The 16,917-nt window shown below is 39.2% G+C and overlaps 1 protein-coding gene across 3 annotated transcripts in view; it reads right to left on the reverse strand.

Annotated features, from left to right (window-relative positions):
* Positions 1 to 16,917, reverse strand: part of FBXL7 (F-box and leucine rich repeat protein 7) — a 449,255-nt gene that overhangs the window by 213,002 nt on the left and 219,336 nt on the right. Inside the window, exon 1 of one of the 3 annotated variants that reach the window (XM_052659125.1) lies at positions 1,100 to 1,155. The exons of the other annotated variants lie outside the window; for them this stretch is intronic. The gene's annotated coding sequence lies outside the window, so the exon portion shown is untranslated. Of the gene's footprint in view, positions 1 to 1,099; positions 1,156 to 16,917 lie in introns of those variants that run through there. 3 annotated transcript variants of the gene reach the window in all.

The raw sequence follows: 16,917 nt of genomic DNA on the forward strand, positions 1-16,917 counted from the left end.
ACTTTTGTGTTACTTGTTAAGGTAAGGAAAGAAATCACCCAATACTCACTGTTATACTCATTCATCTATTGCAACCATAGGCCAGCTACACATATAATAAAATCAATAAAAGCATTCTGTGATAATCAATCAGTTACATAGAATTCATCCATAAATAATAATGTAAAAATATAATGTATGCGTGCATATTTTCACTGTGTACATGTGCAATTTTCCCGTTAGTGTAGGGTAAGGCAGGGAATGGGGGTGGGGTGGGGGTTGAAGAAAAGGGTGCTGTGGGGATGGTATGAGTATGAATAAGGCACCAAGAAGCCTAGAATTCTAAATTCAAACCTGGCTTTTCAGGCTGTTATAAGAAATAATGGATTAAGATTGGAAGATGGCCTATATAAGCATGACATATACCTATTAAATAGTCATCAAATGGTACTAAGACTCCACTGTACTCTTGCATTTGGCTCTGAAAGCCTGCTATTGAAAGTACTAAAACATTTCATAATAAAATATTTCTTAAGAAGATAGAGATATGCTAGGTGTACAATAATGTGCATTCTTAGACACTATTTGGAATGTTTAGAGTGGCAGAAATGATTTGGGTAGCCAAAAAACAAAGTACAGCACAATCCCACTTTTAAAAATATCCCTATCTGGGCTGAAAATATTCCTGGGAAAATATCACAATATTAACAACTGAAAGAAAAGATTTTAAAAATGGTAGGTGAAGAGGGAAGGCAATATGCACAAAAAGTATTTCCAAAACCTTACAAAGGAGAACTGAGAATTGGCATAGTTGGGTTTGGGAATCCAAAAACAATGTTTTCTCTCTCTTCTTTAAATTGGGGAATAGTTATTTTTGTATTATCATGGAGGTAAACCAAGAGAGAAGAATCAAAGATGGTACAGAAAAAGGAGAAGGGGAAAAAAGATGGGAAAGAGAGAATACACATAATTTTATTTGAAAGGCAAATAACAAGGTAGGATCTGAAATAACTAATTTTGTTTGCTTCCTGTTTTTTTTAATCTTTGTTAGTTATGATTTTAGGCAGAGTATTTACAGATTTTGTGAGTGGCCTTTGCCTGCAAGTTTTGGAACTCTTACCTCTTTAGGTATTCATGTGCTGCACAGTGCTCAGTTGCTTCAGCCGTGTCCAACTCTGCGACGCTATGGACAACAGCCTGACAGGCTCCTCTGTCCATGAGGTTTTCTAGGCAAGAATATTGGAGTGGGTTGCCATGCCCCTCTCCATGGGATCTTCCCAACCCAGGGGTTGAACCTGCGTCTCTTAATGTCCACCTGCTTTGGCAGGCAGGTTCTTACCATTAGCGCCACCTGGGAAGCCCCAGGTCTCTTAAAATCACATACCTAAAAGAATATAGAGACTGTTCTCTTTGATATCGTAGATTTCACACTGAAAAGCAATTATTTGAAAATCCAAGATATATGTAGTCTCCAAGCAGAAAATGAAATGAAAATTTTCCTAATCTTTATAATAAAATGAAATACTGAGCTTCAGAGATGTGTGTGGATGAGCATCATACTAGCCTGCTACATAAAACTGTTACAACTTCTATCATAAAAGCAAAATTATGTATCTAAATTTAAGATGGGATGTTTTTAAACAGTAAAACACTCCAGAATTGCAAACAGATATTACTAATCTGTGGAGAAAGTTGCACCATCAATAAAATTTAATAGAGGAAGAAAATAATACTACACATAAATTTATTACTTCCAAACATATTTCTCACTTGACTCATTGTTGCCTTTATTTAGCAATTTGCACTGTCAAAATATCCAGTTTGTTCCAGAATGAGCTCATTCTCTAAGTCTATTATGTGAGATTTTAGAATTTTGCCATTTTTCTCCCAGGGGTGTGTGTGTGTGTGTGTGTGTGTGTGTGTGTGTGTGTGTGTTTCAGAAAAGCAGGGGCAACTACCAATTTAAGCAGAAAATCTCATATTAAGCTGCTAAAGCATTGAATAATTATATATTATATTCTTTCCAATAAATTATTTTGAAAGGAAAGAGCTAAAAACAGATAGTAGCTGACGATGCCACTGTTGCCAAAACCAGTAGCTTAATGTACAAAATGATGTGCCATATTAAAAAAAAAATTGTTGACCAACACATTTCAGATAGTGAGAATTGCTGAATTTATTAAATGCAGAGAAAAAATAAGCTATGTACAAATGCAAAAATCAGATTGCTGGATTTATTAAATGCAAGAGAAAAAAATAAGCTAGGTACAAATGCAAAATCAGACAATTTAAAACTTAAGAATTTTTGATGAATTGTTAAATGATTTCCTAATATTTACAACCTATACACATGCTTGAAAAGGTTCACAGTAGATCGACCATGTAATCAGGCACAATGTGGTTACGTGTGCACGTGCATTCAGTTTTGTCCAATTCTTTTTGATCCCCTTGACTGTAGCCCACCAGGGTCCTCTGTCCATGCAATTCTCCAGGCAATAATATTGGAGTAGAGTGTCATTCCCTTCTCCAGGGAATCTCCCTGACTCAAGGACCGAATCTGCATCCTTGAGTCTCCTGCATTGGCAGGCAGATTCTTTAACTCTGAGCCACCTGGGAAGCTGGGAGAAAAGTTAATTTACTCCCGCCACCCAAAGTAAATATAATCAAAGCTTGAAGTTTCTAACTGGATGTTTTCCATCTGATTCTTGAATGTTTTTAGGGAAAGTCACAAAGGAAGTCTTCAAGGAAAATGTCCTGAGGGCATCCATATTGTGGGCTCTTTATTACTAACATTACATGGAAGATAATGCCAATTAACAGTCATAATTGCTAATAAATGACTGGTTTAGTGTAGGTATTATGCTTTATTGCTAATAGGTATTATGCTTTATTGCTAACATCTTACTTTATGCATAGCAACTCAATAGCGATTGCAAATTTAGACTCGCAGACAACTGCAGAGACTCGAATGACTTCCGTACACAGCTTGATGCCTGGCACAAAACTGGTGATTATGCTTGTTGAAGAAACAAGAAGTACTAGCTACTGATGTTCATACACACTCAACTTCTCATGTGCCAAGTACTTCTGAGTCAGTGAGGGAATATTCATTGATAAGCCATATAACTTCAGATTCTCTCACTGCTGTTCCATCTCCATACCAAGAAGGATTCTGGAGAACTTAGCTGGATTCTCCAAGGATCTTTGGCCTCAACCAAGGCAAGCTACCTTGACATTAATCATTCCTGCAGAATGTCTGTTATTTCCTTTAGTCTGCGCTACAAATTTTAATTGAGAAATAAATGTCTATCCTTGTTAACACTTTAGAAAGATAAACACACTTATAAAAGACCTAACTGACTGGCTGGTAGAGAAAAGAAATAAAATTGCAACCTTAAAAAGATTTGTTTCCATTTATTTGATTGTCTTTCTGTATCCTGTCACAATGTCTAAGTGGATAATGGAATAAAAGAAAATAAATATCTTTTACTAGCATGAAGCAGTGTATTACAGTGGTAAGAGCAAGACTATTACCAGACCAGGGCTGTCCTGATGGCTCAGCAGTAAAGAATCCACCTGGAATGCGGGAGCCAGAGGCGACACGAGTTCGATCCCGGAGTCAGGAAGATCTCCTGGAGGAGGGCATAGCAACCCATGCCAGTAGTCTTGCCCGAAGAACCCCACAGACAGAGGAGCCTGCGGGGGGGGGGGGGGGGGCTATAGTCCATAGTGTCACAGAGAGTAGGATAGAACTGAAGCAACTTAGCACGCACACACATACTATCAGACTGACTACCACCTACCACCTTAGCACTATAATTTTCCTTCTCTGTTAAATAAAAGTAGCTGTCCTGCAGGGGTTCTTAAGGTGTTTGTACCACACCACCGTAGGCTACTCACATAATGATATGCACTACAGTTCTGGGTATCTTTTCAGTTCTACAAAACAAAAATAGAATTTAGAGTGACAACAGAATAATTATTTAATCTTCTTGCTAAAAGATTTATCATGTCAGATTGAGGGAAAAAGAAGGAATTTATTACTATTTTTCTCATATGGAAATGAAGTGAAGATGTGAAATCACACCAAAAAATGTCTTCAACACTTTTGACTCTTCCCTGGAAAAATGTGTAAATCCTTTTAGGACCGATCCTTGAGCTAACCATAAAGACAATCCCACTACAGTATTCAGAACAGAACTTAAGTCAGTTCCTGGGAAGTAAGATAAATAAGGACATCCTCTGAGCTTATAGTCCCATTCTGAATTGTATTCAACAGTCAAATGCAGATTTCAGTAGGAAAGTAAAGCCAGCTTGCTTGGATAAGAGTCTGGGCTTATCCTTGTGTGAAAGCCACAAACAAAGCGGCTATGGAGCTGTTTAAAATAATGGTGAAACCCTCTTGTAACTAGTCTTTTTACCACCTCTTAGTTGAAATTCTGTCTCCCCCAATATACACACACGAGACTTTCTGGTGATCAAATGCTTAAAGAGAAAAAAGGGTTATTTATGCTTTCTCAACAGTGCAAAACTGTACCAATGATATTTATTTTAAACATCATGTATTTTCCCCTTAGAGGAAAAGCCCATTATTATTACAGCTGAAAGCAATAACTCTCAAACTGGGAAACATTTCCCAATCAAAAACTTGTGATTATCACAATGCCTGGATGTTTGGCTGCTATTTTATTTATTTGTTTACTTAAAGGCATCTCTTCAAGGGTCAAATATATAAAGACATATTTATTTAACTAGTCATCAACTGCCCTTGTCTATAAGTGCCAAAATATCCAAATATTATAAAAGATAAGAACAGATTATTTATTTTAGTAGCTTGAGGATTTTGCACATTAGTTTATCTGAACCTTAACTTAAGTCCAAACAAAAGTCTGGGGAAAAGACCCTCTGGGACTTACTGTCTACCGATCTTCAAATTTTTATTTTGAAAAATGTCAAACTTATGGAAAAACTTGGAAGAATACTGCAACAAACACCTACATGCCAAATTTACCAGCTGTTAATATTTACACAGTCTCCCTCTCACTTAATTCACATCCATGTATAATACAAGTGTATATGTGTGCGTATGTATAGGTGTGCCCACATACACACATTCCCATTTTCTGAATTATTTGAGAGCTAGTTGTAAATCGTGCAACTCTGAATCTCTAAAACACTCAGCTCATACCTCTTATGAAGTATCCCACATCACAATCAATACAATCATCACACACAGAAAGTTTAACAATGACTCAATACTCTAAATAACATAAACTCAATATTTAAATCTTCTTCATTGGCTCAATAATGTCCTTTAAAGCTGGGAAAGTTTATTTTGCATTTGAATCCACAATCTGATCAAGGATCATTTATTCTAATTCTAGAATATTCATTTCCCCAGACTCTTCTGACTTACATGACATTGGCAGTTTTAGAGCCTAGGTCAATTATTTTGTGTAACATTCCTCCAATTGGAAATGTCTTGTTTCTCACAGTTACGTTAGATTACCTTATACATCTTTGGCAGGCATATATCAGAAGCGATATTGGCCAAGCAATGTCTTGTGTCTATTTTAATGTAATTATTTGAGGTCCACTTTCATCTTTTCTCACTCACTCAAATAGTACAATACAGAAGATGGCAAGTAAGTACTTTTAGTATAGCTTCTCACTGTGTGCTGACCACTGGTCTGGAACACCTCTGGGCATCAGAACACCTACCGCACTAACAAATCATGATAACTTTTTTTGTGGAGTGGGTGCAGAGAGAATTAAAACAGGATGGTTTAGGTGCTTGGCACTTATGCATTTTAAATGAACATCTTTATTTTTTTATTTTTTAATTTTATTATTTATTTATTTATTTATGTATTTTTGAATTTTAGTCCTCTTGGACTTTTTTTTTATTTTATTTTATTTTTATTAGTTTTTTTATTTTTTTAATTTTAAAATCTTTAATTCTTACATGCGTTCCCTAAATGAACATCTTTAGAACAGTTTGCAATGGAATCTCAGTAGAATTCTACTTTTTATATCCTCTGGGTGGCTTACAGTATACACTATGAAACTAGACCAGCGACATGGTTGTCATACCTAAGAGACAGCAGAGCAGAATACAGAGCAGGTGTTCCTGGGAACTGGAAAGAAAACAGAAATGCACGGCCAAGCACAGCTCTCTATACCCAGTGGCATGTTCCCTGAGGCCTGGCAAATGTGTAGGGCCTTATGTGGCATGTTACGTAAACTAGAATCAATCCATGTCAAGAGACTTTGGACTTTTTTCCCTATATGTTTCTCAAGATAATAAAATTCTTAATTATCTAGAACAGTTTAGGTAAAGTCATGTCCAAATAAAAAATGTTCAAGAATATATCCCAATTATTTTCTGCTTTCAAGATAGTAATTAAAGTGAAAGTCACTCAGTCATGTCTGACTCTTTGCAACCCAATGGACTATACAGTCCATGGCATTCTCCAGGTCAGAATACTGGAGTGGGTAGCCTATCTCTTCTCCAGGGGATCTTCCCAACCCAGGAATCGAACCGTGGTCTCCTGTATGGCAGGTGGATTCTTTACCAACTGAGCTATCGTGGAAGTTATCATCAAATATGATCTTTAATATAAATGACAGCTCCTAAGCAAATCTGGAGATCAGAGTAGATTGCTTTCTCTAAAACATGAAGAGAGCTCTAGTTATAATTGAAAAGGTAAAATAAAAGTAAGAATGCTATTCTAAACCATGAACATATTTCTCAATATAATCCAAGGAAAACCCCTTTCTCAGAAACAAGCAAATATAGCAGGCAGAAAAATCCATAAAGACATAGCTGAACTCAATAATACCATTAATCAACTAGATATAATTAACACCTATAGACTATTTCATTCAACATTGAAAACACACATTTTTCTCAAGTTCATATGAAACATTCACCACTACTGACAACATTCTCAGCCATAAAATACGAAAGAACAGAAATCATACAAGGCCTGCTCTCAGACCACATGGGATTAAACTCGAAATCAAAGTTTAAACAGAAAGTTAAGTGGAAAACCACAAAATACACAAGATTTTAAACCACATACTTCTAAGAAATACACGAGTCAGAGAAGAAATCTCAAAGTAAGTTTTCAAATATGTTGAACTACCTAAAGATGAAAACACAACTTATCCAAAATCTGTGGAGTACAGCAAAGTCAGTGCCAAGAGGGAAATTCATAGCACCGAATGCATAGGTTAGAAAAGAAGAAAGACCTGTAGTAATCAAGGTCATGCAGTATTGTTGAAAGAATAGACAAACAGATCAATGAAACAGAACAGACAGCCCAGAAACAGACCCCGGATCTTTGACAAAGTAGAAAAGGGGATACAGTAAGTCTCCCCAACCAAAGGTTGAGATTAATTGGACATCTGCATGCAAGAAAAGGAACCTAGACACAGATCTTACATGCTTCACAGAAATCAAATGGATCACAGACCTAAACGTAAACACAGAACTATAACTCTCCTAGATGATAACACAAGAGAAAAATGAGATGACTTGTATATGGTGATGACTTTACTGTAGGTTTTGTTTGGTTTGGTCTTGTTTTGTTTTGGGTCACACCACAGGGGTTTGTGAGATCTTAGTCCCCCGGCCAGGGATTGAACCCAAGCCCACATCAGTGAAAGCACAGAGTCCTAACCACTGGACTGCCAGGAAAGTTCCAGCAATGACTTTAAACACAACACCAAAGACACAATCCAAGGAAGAAATAACTGGTAAGATGGACTTTGTCACCATTTAAAACTTCTGCTCTGCAAAAGACAGTATCAAGAGAATTCAAGAAGACAGGCCGTAGAGTTACAGAAAATATTTGCACATCTGACAAAGGGATGTTATCTGGAACATACAAAGAACTCTTATAACTCAATAAGAAAATACACAATCCAATTAAAAATAGATGAAAGAGCTTAACAGACTCCTCACCAAAAAGATATACAGATGGTTAAAAAGTTTATGAAAAGATGCTCTACACTGTATGTCATCAGGGAAACACAAATTGAAATAGCACTGTATAGCTATTAGAATGGCTAACATCCAGCAAACTATAACACCAAATGCTGACAAGGATGAGGAGCAACAGGAACTCTAACACATTACAGGTGGAATGCAAAATGGTATAGCCACTTTGGAAGATAATTTGGCCATTTCCTCCAAACTAAACCTACTTTATCACATGATCCAGTAATTGTGCTCCTTGGTTATTTCTCCAAAGGTGTTGAAAACGTATGTCCACACAGAACTCTGCACTTGGATGTTTATAGCAGCTTCATCTACAGTCACGAAAACTTGGAAGCAGCCAAAATATCCTTCAGTAGGTGAATGGATAAATGAACTGTGGGATACCCGGATAATGGATTATAGTTCAGCACTGAGAAGAAATGAGATATCAAGCCATAACAAGATCTGAGGGAAACTTAAAGTGAAAGAAGTCAGTCTAAAAATGTTACTTGCTATGATTCTAACTACATGACATTCTAGAAAAAGCAAAACAATGGAGACAATAAAAATTAGTGGCTCCCAGGAGTGTGCGTGTGTTAGCACATTGTACATGTGTATATGTGCTCAGCTGTGTCTGACTCCATACATTTGTCCACACCCATAAAATGCACATACCTAGAGTGAGCCCTAGAGTGAACTACGGACTTTGGGGGATTAGGATGTATTGATGTAGGTTCATCCTGGGTAAAAAATGTACCATTTTGGTGAATGAGGTAGGAGGTGTATGGGAATTCTCTACACCATCCTTTGAATATTATTGTGAATCTAAAAAAGTATTCTGAAAAATACAGAGAAGAGTCAAATTAAGAGGAAAATCAAACCATCACTAAGTCAGATAATATTTATTGACTATTACGCCAACTAAGGTCTGTCTAGTCAAGGCTATGGTTTTTCCTGTGGTCATGTATGGATGTGAGAGTTGGACTGTGAAGAAGGCTGAGCGCCGAAGAATTGATGCTTTTGAACTGTGGTGTTGGAGAAGACTCTTGAGAGTCCCTCGGACTGCAAGGAGATCCAACCAGTCCATTCTGAAGGAGATCAGCCCTGGGATTTCTTTGGAAGGAATGATGCTAAAGCTGAAACTCCAGTACTTTGGCCACCTCATGCGAAGAGTTGACTCATTGGAAAAGACTGATGCTGGGAGGGATTGGGGGCAGGAGGAGAAGGGGACGACAGAGGATGAGATGGCTGGATGGTATCACTGACTCAATGGACGTGAATCTGAGTGAACTCTGGGAGTTGGTGATGGACAGGGAGGCCTGGCATGGTGCAATTCATGGGGTCGCAGAGTCGGACACGACTGAGCGACTAAACTGAACTGAACTGAATGCTTAAGTATTATAAACTATAATTACAAACTAGCTTCTGAATATGAGCATCTTAGTAGAGTACACGCAAAGATCATGTAAAGTTTCAAGTGACAGGAATGAACTAATCCACATATAGGCCAGGAGGATGTTAGGAGAAGATGCAGAAGAAACAATGATGGCGCAGGCCTGACCATGGGTGGGGGAAGGATTGAGTCTGAGCTGCTAAGGTTGGAGGTCAGCACAATGAACAAGGAAGAAGGGAGAAGAAAGCCAGCAGGCACGGGAGGTGGGCCAATGTCATTTAGTACGGATATAAACATGATGAAAACAGAACTGTATTTGGCAAGTCAGGTACAAGCAAGCTGTTTTAACTTGCCACATTTATACAGATGTTTGGGGTCAAGTTCACAAAGCATAAAGAAGTACAACATAAGTCTAATAAGGATCCCTCCGTGCAACAATTTCTTTGGCTAAAAATGACACTGTCTGTACAGTACCTCCTCTGCTGAGAGAACATTTGCCTCCAGAGAGATGTCCCAGGGAGAAATTATAAACAAAAGAGCATTAGCCATCCTGAAGTCTGTACACAAAAACATGGTTTTACAGTTCAGCTTAATCCTCTGTAGACAGTGCTTGATGAAATACATTTTCATGAGTCGTGCATATTCTTAGCATTAGAAATGCTGGAGGCTTTGTGAAAACACAGTATGGTCTTCTCAATTGGGCAAATCAAGCTAGAGTTATTTAGCACTACTATTTACACCTCTAAGATATAATTCTTACGATGTGTTAAGAATTAAAGATACTGAGGAATTAAAGATAACTATAAAGTGTTAATAATAAACTTCATATCTTCACACTTAAAAATCTTACTGTTTCTGGTTGGAGAACCAATTCCAGATCATTGCTGAATATTCTATATCTACTTCAGAGGGTCATGGGGCACACATAAGTAGGAAACAGATTCCAGAAAACGATGAAGTATAGACTAAAACAATAAACAATGATGAGGCTTTGGTTTATACTATATATCAAGAATCTACAGCCCATGGACTGAATCCAGTTTATTGCCTATTTTTGTAAATAAAGTTTTATTGGAACACAGCCACAGCCATTTATTTACATATTGTCTCTGGCTGCTTTTATGCAACATGGCAGAGTTGAGAAATTGTGACAGAGACCATATGGCCCACAAAGCCCAAAATATTTACTATCTGGTCTTTTACAGAAAAGATTGCCAAATCCTGGTCTCTGCTTTTCATTGTCAGAGACTTAAAATAATGTGTTCGTTTTCTACAGACACTATAATAAATTACTGCAAATTAAGTGACTCAAACAACACAAATTAATTGTCTTATAATTCTGCAAGTCAGAAGTCCAAAAATCAAGGTGTCAGTAGGTCTATATTCTGTCTGGAAATTCTAAGGGAGAATTCATTGCCTACCTTCTGATGTTATCTGCATTCTTTGGTTTATGGCCCCATCCTCCACTTTCAAAGCCAGCATGTCAATCTCTCTCCGCTTCTGTTGTCATGCGGCCTTTTTTCCTCTTGCTTTTGTCATTACATCTCCTTCTGAGAGACTGACTGGCTTGCTTCTGTCTTATCAGTATCCTTGTTATTACACCGGATCCAGTCAGAATAATCTAGAATAATCTTTCCATCTCAAGCTCCTCAATTTAATCATACCCATGAAGTCCCTTTTGCCACATAACTTATTATATTCATATGTGTTGGGACTGCATGTAGAACCTTGGCTATACTACAAGGACACTGGCCCTACCCTGAGTGGGTCCAGGAGCCTCTAACGGCTTCCAACAGAAGACTAACATGATCTGACTTCACTTTCTAACTGGATCGCCTTGGTATGTTGAGAACAAGCTAAAGAGAACAACACTGGAAGCACAGAGATGTCACTTGGGAGATGACAGCAATAATCGGGATAAGAAACGACATCATCATTAGAGCAGGGTGGCAGCAATGGACGTTGTAAGTACTCTGAATCCACAAATATTCTGAAGTTAGAGACGAGAATGTTTGCATCTTAGGGATGCCTTTTGAGATCACAATGTAATGTCTTAACTTTCCAACTAGATTATAAGTTCCTTGTGGGCAGGGCTCAGGTCTTCTGTGTCTCCAGAGACTTCTTCACCCTGGAGTCTTACAGACGGCAGGTAATGCATCTAAAACACATTCATGATCGGTCAGTAAAAAGGAACTGTGGTCACAGACCCACGAATGTCATGTGAACATGGTCCAGAACACTTGGCATTTGAGTCAGTGACCAACTATGTGAGAAAACATTTCCTGGGACAAGTCCAGCCTCTATTCCCTGCCAACAACCCTACAATACATAACTTTATTGCTGTAAATTTAGCTATATTCAAAAATTCCAATAGTGTGTTATTAAGCCTTGGGCATTTTTAAATTCCATAAACTTTACTTAAAGTGCTCTTCTGGTTTGAAAACAAATAAAACCCCAAAGACAAATATATAACTTGGAGGACTCACGTGACTAGAACTGAGACTAAAAGCACATTTGATTACCAGCTCAAGTTGATTGAAGTGAAAGAGGAAAAAAGGACTGCTTCCTTCTGAAGATACTGTCTCAGAGATTCATACACGTGGTCAGGGGATCTGATAACTGATTGCTCATTCCATAAAACAAAAAATAACTGGCAAAAGAGAATTCTTCAGTATTGAGATATCAAACAATATTTGGCATTAGCCGCTAAATGTGGCAGTCCAGTTCAGCTCCTTGCATGACAGGGATTGCAATTTCTAGCTACAGTAACTGAACATATATTTGGATAGTTAATTTTTCAGGTAAAGGAATGCTGGAGTTGATCAGTAGTGACAATTAGGTAAGGTTACCCTTCCGCACCTGCTAAGAGAGGTGGCAGAGAGTGGACCCAGCACTCCACGGGGATTCAGCACATTTGGTTTTCATTTGGAAACAAACCTACTTGTTTTACAGGTTCATGCCTCTGTCCCATTAGCTGAGAAATGGAAACCAGGTGATAGGCTGGACCCTTCCTCATCTTTAGAGATGGGGCCATGTGTGCAAACACCTCAGCCAGCAGACAACGTTGAGGAAGCATGGACAATTGTGTGATTTGTCTCCAGGTGTCAGACTGATATTATTCTGGTTGGAAACCAGGGCAGTCAGGTATCACTCCCGACCAGACACCAAACCAAGCCCTGGGCATGAAAAGACTTAGAACAGAAAGGCAAACTGTGTGTATAAAAAGCACTTCAGGTCTTTCAGAAAGTACATATACAGAGTTTGGCATAGAAATACACATAAAAAGAGTTGTTGGGAACTTCCTTGGTGGTCCAGTGGTTGAGAATCTTCCTGCCAAAGCAGGGGACACGGCTTCGATCCCTGGTCCAGGAAGATCTCATATGCCATGGAGCAACTAAGTCTGTGCACCACAGCTACTGAGCCCACGCACCTAGAGTCCATGTTGCCCAACAAGAGAAGCCCCCGCAAAGAGAAGCCCCCGTAAAGAGAAGCCCAAGCATGCGATGAGAGAAACCCATGCACCAGTGAAGACGCAGCAAGCCAAAAGTAAATAAACAAAATAATATCTTATAAAATACTTGTCAGTTTAGGAAAAGAGCAAGAAAAAGGAATAGAGAGGAAATATTAACAAAGAGATGGTACAGGAAATAAAGTAAAGGGTTGTTTTTGTTCAGTTGCCAAGTCATGTCTGACTCCTTGCAAGCCCATGGACTGCAGCACTTCAGGCTCCCCTGTTCTCCGTTGTCTCCAGGAGTTTGCTTAAACTCATGTCCATTGAGTTGCTGATGCCCTCCAACCATCTCATCGGGTTCCACATCTCCTGTGTCTCCTGAATTGCAGGCTGATTTTTTATCAGCTGAGCCATCTGGGAAGCCCCAAAAAGTAAAGCAAGAGGAGGTGAAATAAAAGGAAAGACACTGGATGAATACAGGGAAGACTGGAGACACTCAGAGAAGAATTTCCTAACCCCACTCCTGGCAGACTATACAATCCCTCAGTGGCTAAAACAAGCTCTCCCATGCAGACTGAGGGGCATGCAGGTGCATCAAGAAACCTTAAAGTGACTAGGGGCATAGGAACTGGCCTGACTCATCCAGCTCAGATCCCTGTGGTCTCTAATTCACACTTCTGTCTTTTGTAGAGCTTTCACAGTTCAGTTCAGTTCAGTTACTCAGGCATGTCCAACTCTTTGTGACCCCATGGACTGCAGCATGCCAGGCTTTCCTGTCCATCACCAACTCCCAGAGTTTACTCAAACTCATGCCCATTGAGTCAGTGATGCCATCCAACCATCTCATCCTCTGTTATCCCCTTCTCCTCCCACCTTCAATCTTTCCCAGCATTAGGGTCTTTTCCAGTGAGTCAGTTCTTCACATTAGGTGGCCAAAGCATTGGAGTTTCAGTTCAACTGATGTCCTTCCCACGAATATTCAGGAATGATTTCCTTTAGGACGGACTTGTTGGATCTCCTTGCTGTCCAAGAGACTCTCAAGAGTCTTCTCCAACACGACAGTTCAACAGCATCAATTCTTCGGCACTCAGCTCTCTTTATAGTCCAGCTCTCACATCCATACGTGACTACTGGAAAAACCATAGCTTTGACTAGATGGACTTTTGCTGGCAAAGTAATGTCTCTGCTTTTTAATATGCTGTCTAGGTTGGTCATAACTTTCCCTCCAAGGAGTAAGCATCTTTTAATTTAATGGCTGCAATCACCATCTGCAGTGATTTTGGAGCCTAAAAAAATATAGTCTCTCACTGTTTCCACTGTTACCCCATCTATTTGCCATGAAGTGATGGGACCGGATGCCATGATCTTCGTTTTCTGAATGTTGAGTTTTAAGCCAACTTTTTCACTCTCCTCTTTCACTTTCATCAAGAGGCTCTTTAGTTCTTCTTCACTTTCTGCCATAAGGATGGTGTCATCTGCATATCTGAGGTTACTGATATTTCTCCCGGCAATCTTGATTGCAGCTGTGCTTGATCCAGTCCAGCATTTCTCATCAGGTACTCTGCATATAAGTGAAATAAGCAGGGTGACAATATGCAGCCTTGACGTACTCCTTTCCCAATCTGGAACCAGTTTTTCCATGTCCAATTCTAACTATTGCTTTCACAGTAGGTGCTCAATAATTATGTGTTAAAGGTGATTGAACAGTAAATATTCTAACACAGTAATTCAAGAGGAAGAGAGACACAGGGTTTAGCACTTTGAAGAGGGCAACCCACTTAAGTAAAAATAGGATAAGGAGTCAATTTTCAAACTGACAGTGGTCAGGAAAATATTTGTGCTAAGAAAGGTTGCATGACCACAGCATTGGAGGGTGGATAGGTTAACATACTCTACACCCCACCCACAAATGCCCTTTCTATGGTCTATAGGATGGATCTAGCAAAAGGGCAATAAAACCCACTTCTGCAACAGGATTCTGTTTAACCTTCTGACTCTCATGACACGACTGTCCTGGGGAAAACAATGTGCGTGCTCAGTCGCTCAGTCATGTTTGACTCTTTGTGACCCCATGGACTGTAGCCCACCAGGATCCTCTGTCCTTGGACTTTTCCAGTCAAGAATACTGGACTTGACTGACTTCAGTCAAGAATAGTGGGTTGCCATTTCCCACTTCACGGGATCTTCCCAACCCAAAGATCGAACTCCTGTCTCATGAGTCTCCTGCATTTGCAGGTGAATTCTTTGCCACTGATTTGCAGATAAATGGGCAAGAGAGATATAGGACTGAGGTGTAAACAGTTATAGTTAGTGGTGGCATATGGCATCAAGGAATGATGTTTCTCAAAACCTCTGGATATACTTACAGAACAAATTTCATTCAATCAGTAATGCAGTGCTAAAGAAGCCGTCTACCAGTGAAGGAGATTCAAGAGACACAGGTTTGATCCCTCAGTCAGGAAGATCCCTTAGAGAAGGAAATGACAACCCACTCCAGTATTCTTATCTGGAAAATCCCATGGACAGAGGAGCCTGGCGGGTTACAGTCCATGGGGTCACAACTTAGTGATAGAATGACAACAACCAAGAAAAGAATAGCTTTATTGGTTTGCCAGGCAAAAGGATCCATAGCAGGATAACATCCTCAAAACTGTGTGTCCCAGCCAGGAGGTGACAGTGAGAAATTTTATAGTAATGGTTCAAAGAGAGTATGATCAGCTCCTGGACATTCTTCTCATTGGTTAGTGATAAGTGGGAGCCTGCATCCTCAACCTTTAGGTTCCAAGTGGGCTGTGGTCTGTGTGCTTGTGGGCGCCATACCATTTTAACTTCTCCCACCTGATGGGGGTTTCAGTATCTGCAAAACAGCTCAAAGATATTGCTATGTATACTCCTTTGAGGGGGAACCAGGACCCTACCCCCAAGGCTGTACTATTGTTTCTTTTGACTGATTCTCCCTTTTCTCTGTATCCCCTCCCTTCTCTAATTAAGTGCTTGAATCTGCCCTTTGGAATTTAGGGAAGGTCATGGAGACTGAATGAAGACTATTTCCTATAATCAAGAAATGGGGGACAAGAAAACCTTTTGTGCTCCAGGAGCCCCATGGAGCCCTGTTTGGTATCAATAGGAATCCTGATGATCTAGTATTTTATCTTCCTGGTGAAAAAAAATTTTATCTCAAAACATTATTTGAAAATGTGGGTAAGATGTCTCATGAAAACAAATTATACTAATTCACAAGCAAATTGTAAGCTGATCTACAAATGCCCTATAACCAGTATTCCTCCCCCGTTCTTTCCTTCTCCTTCCTTCTTGTAGGAATGCAGCTTCAATTTTACTAATATATTGATTGATACGTAATAATACTAGAAAGGAACCTTTGGGGACAAAATAGGATGATCACATAGTTAGCTTAGAAACCCCATTAGGGAATTGTAGATAAAAAGGTAAGTTTAGAGGGCTTTAGGAGACCACAGTAAGATTAATGATAACTCGAGAAAGTAATCAGAAAATTCTGAAGGAATGTGGGCTTGCTTGACTCATTAAGCAAAATAAATCACTTAGCATCAAAGTCAGATTGGCATGCTTAACAAGAAAATTGAGCTATCTTGCTTAGCAACAAAACCATGCAACAGAAGCATGAGACGTGCCCCAAAACAATAAAACAATGGTGGCATGAGATGTATATCCTTCCCAGGGAGCTAAGAGCACCAAATATGTATGCTCTTTGCTCTCTAAGACATTTTTTTTTTTTTTGGCACAATGCCCCCCAAACAATAAATCAGTAGTAGAGAATAAGGCCTACAACCTGCCTGGAGGTGTCATCAAGTTAATGACCCCCGAAACAGGCTCTGTGCACACAAAAAAACAATCATTTATGGAAAGGTGGGTGACCTTCCAAAATGAAAGACTGTCACTGTACTGAGACTTGAAACTGTTTTTCCAAAGTGCTATGACAGTTCTGGCCTGACCATATAAGGACAAGAAAACTTCCCTGCCCTACCTAGGGGAGGAACTGATGATGGAAACATGACATCTACTCAAGAAAGACAAAGATCTTCTCCCCTTCCCTCTTGCTTCTTCTGATTTAAAAAATGTAACCCAATGAGT

Source organism: Budorcas taxicolor, chromosome 20, assembly GCF_023091745.1.
Source record: "Budorcas taxicolor isolate Tak-1 chromosome 20, Takin1.1, whole genome shotgun sequence".
Lineage (NCBI taxonomy): Eukaryota > Metazoa > Chordata > Mammalia > Artiodactyla > Bovidae > Budorcas > Budorcas taxicolor.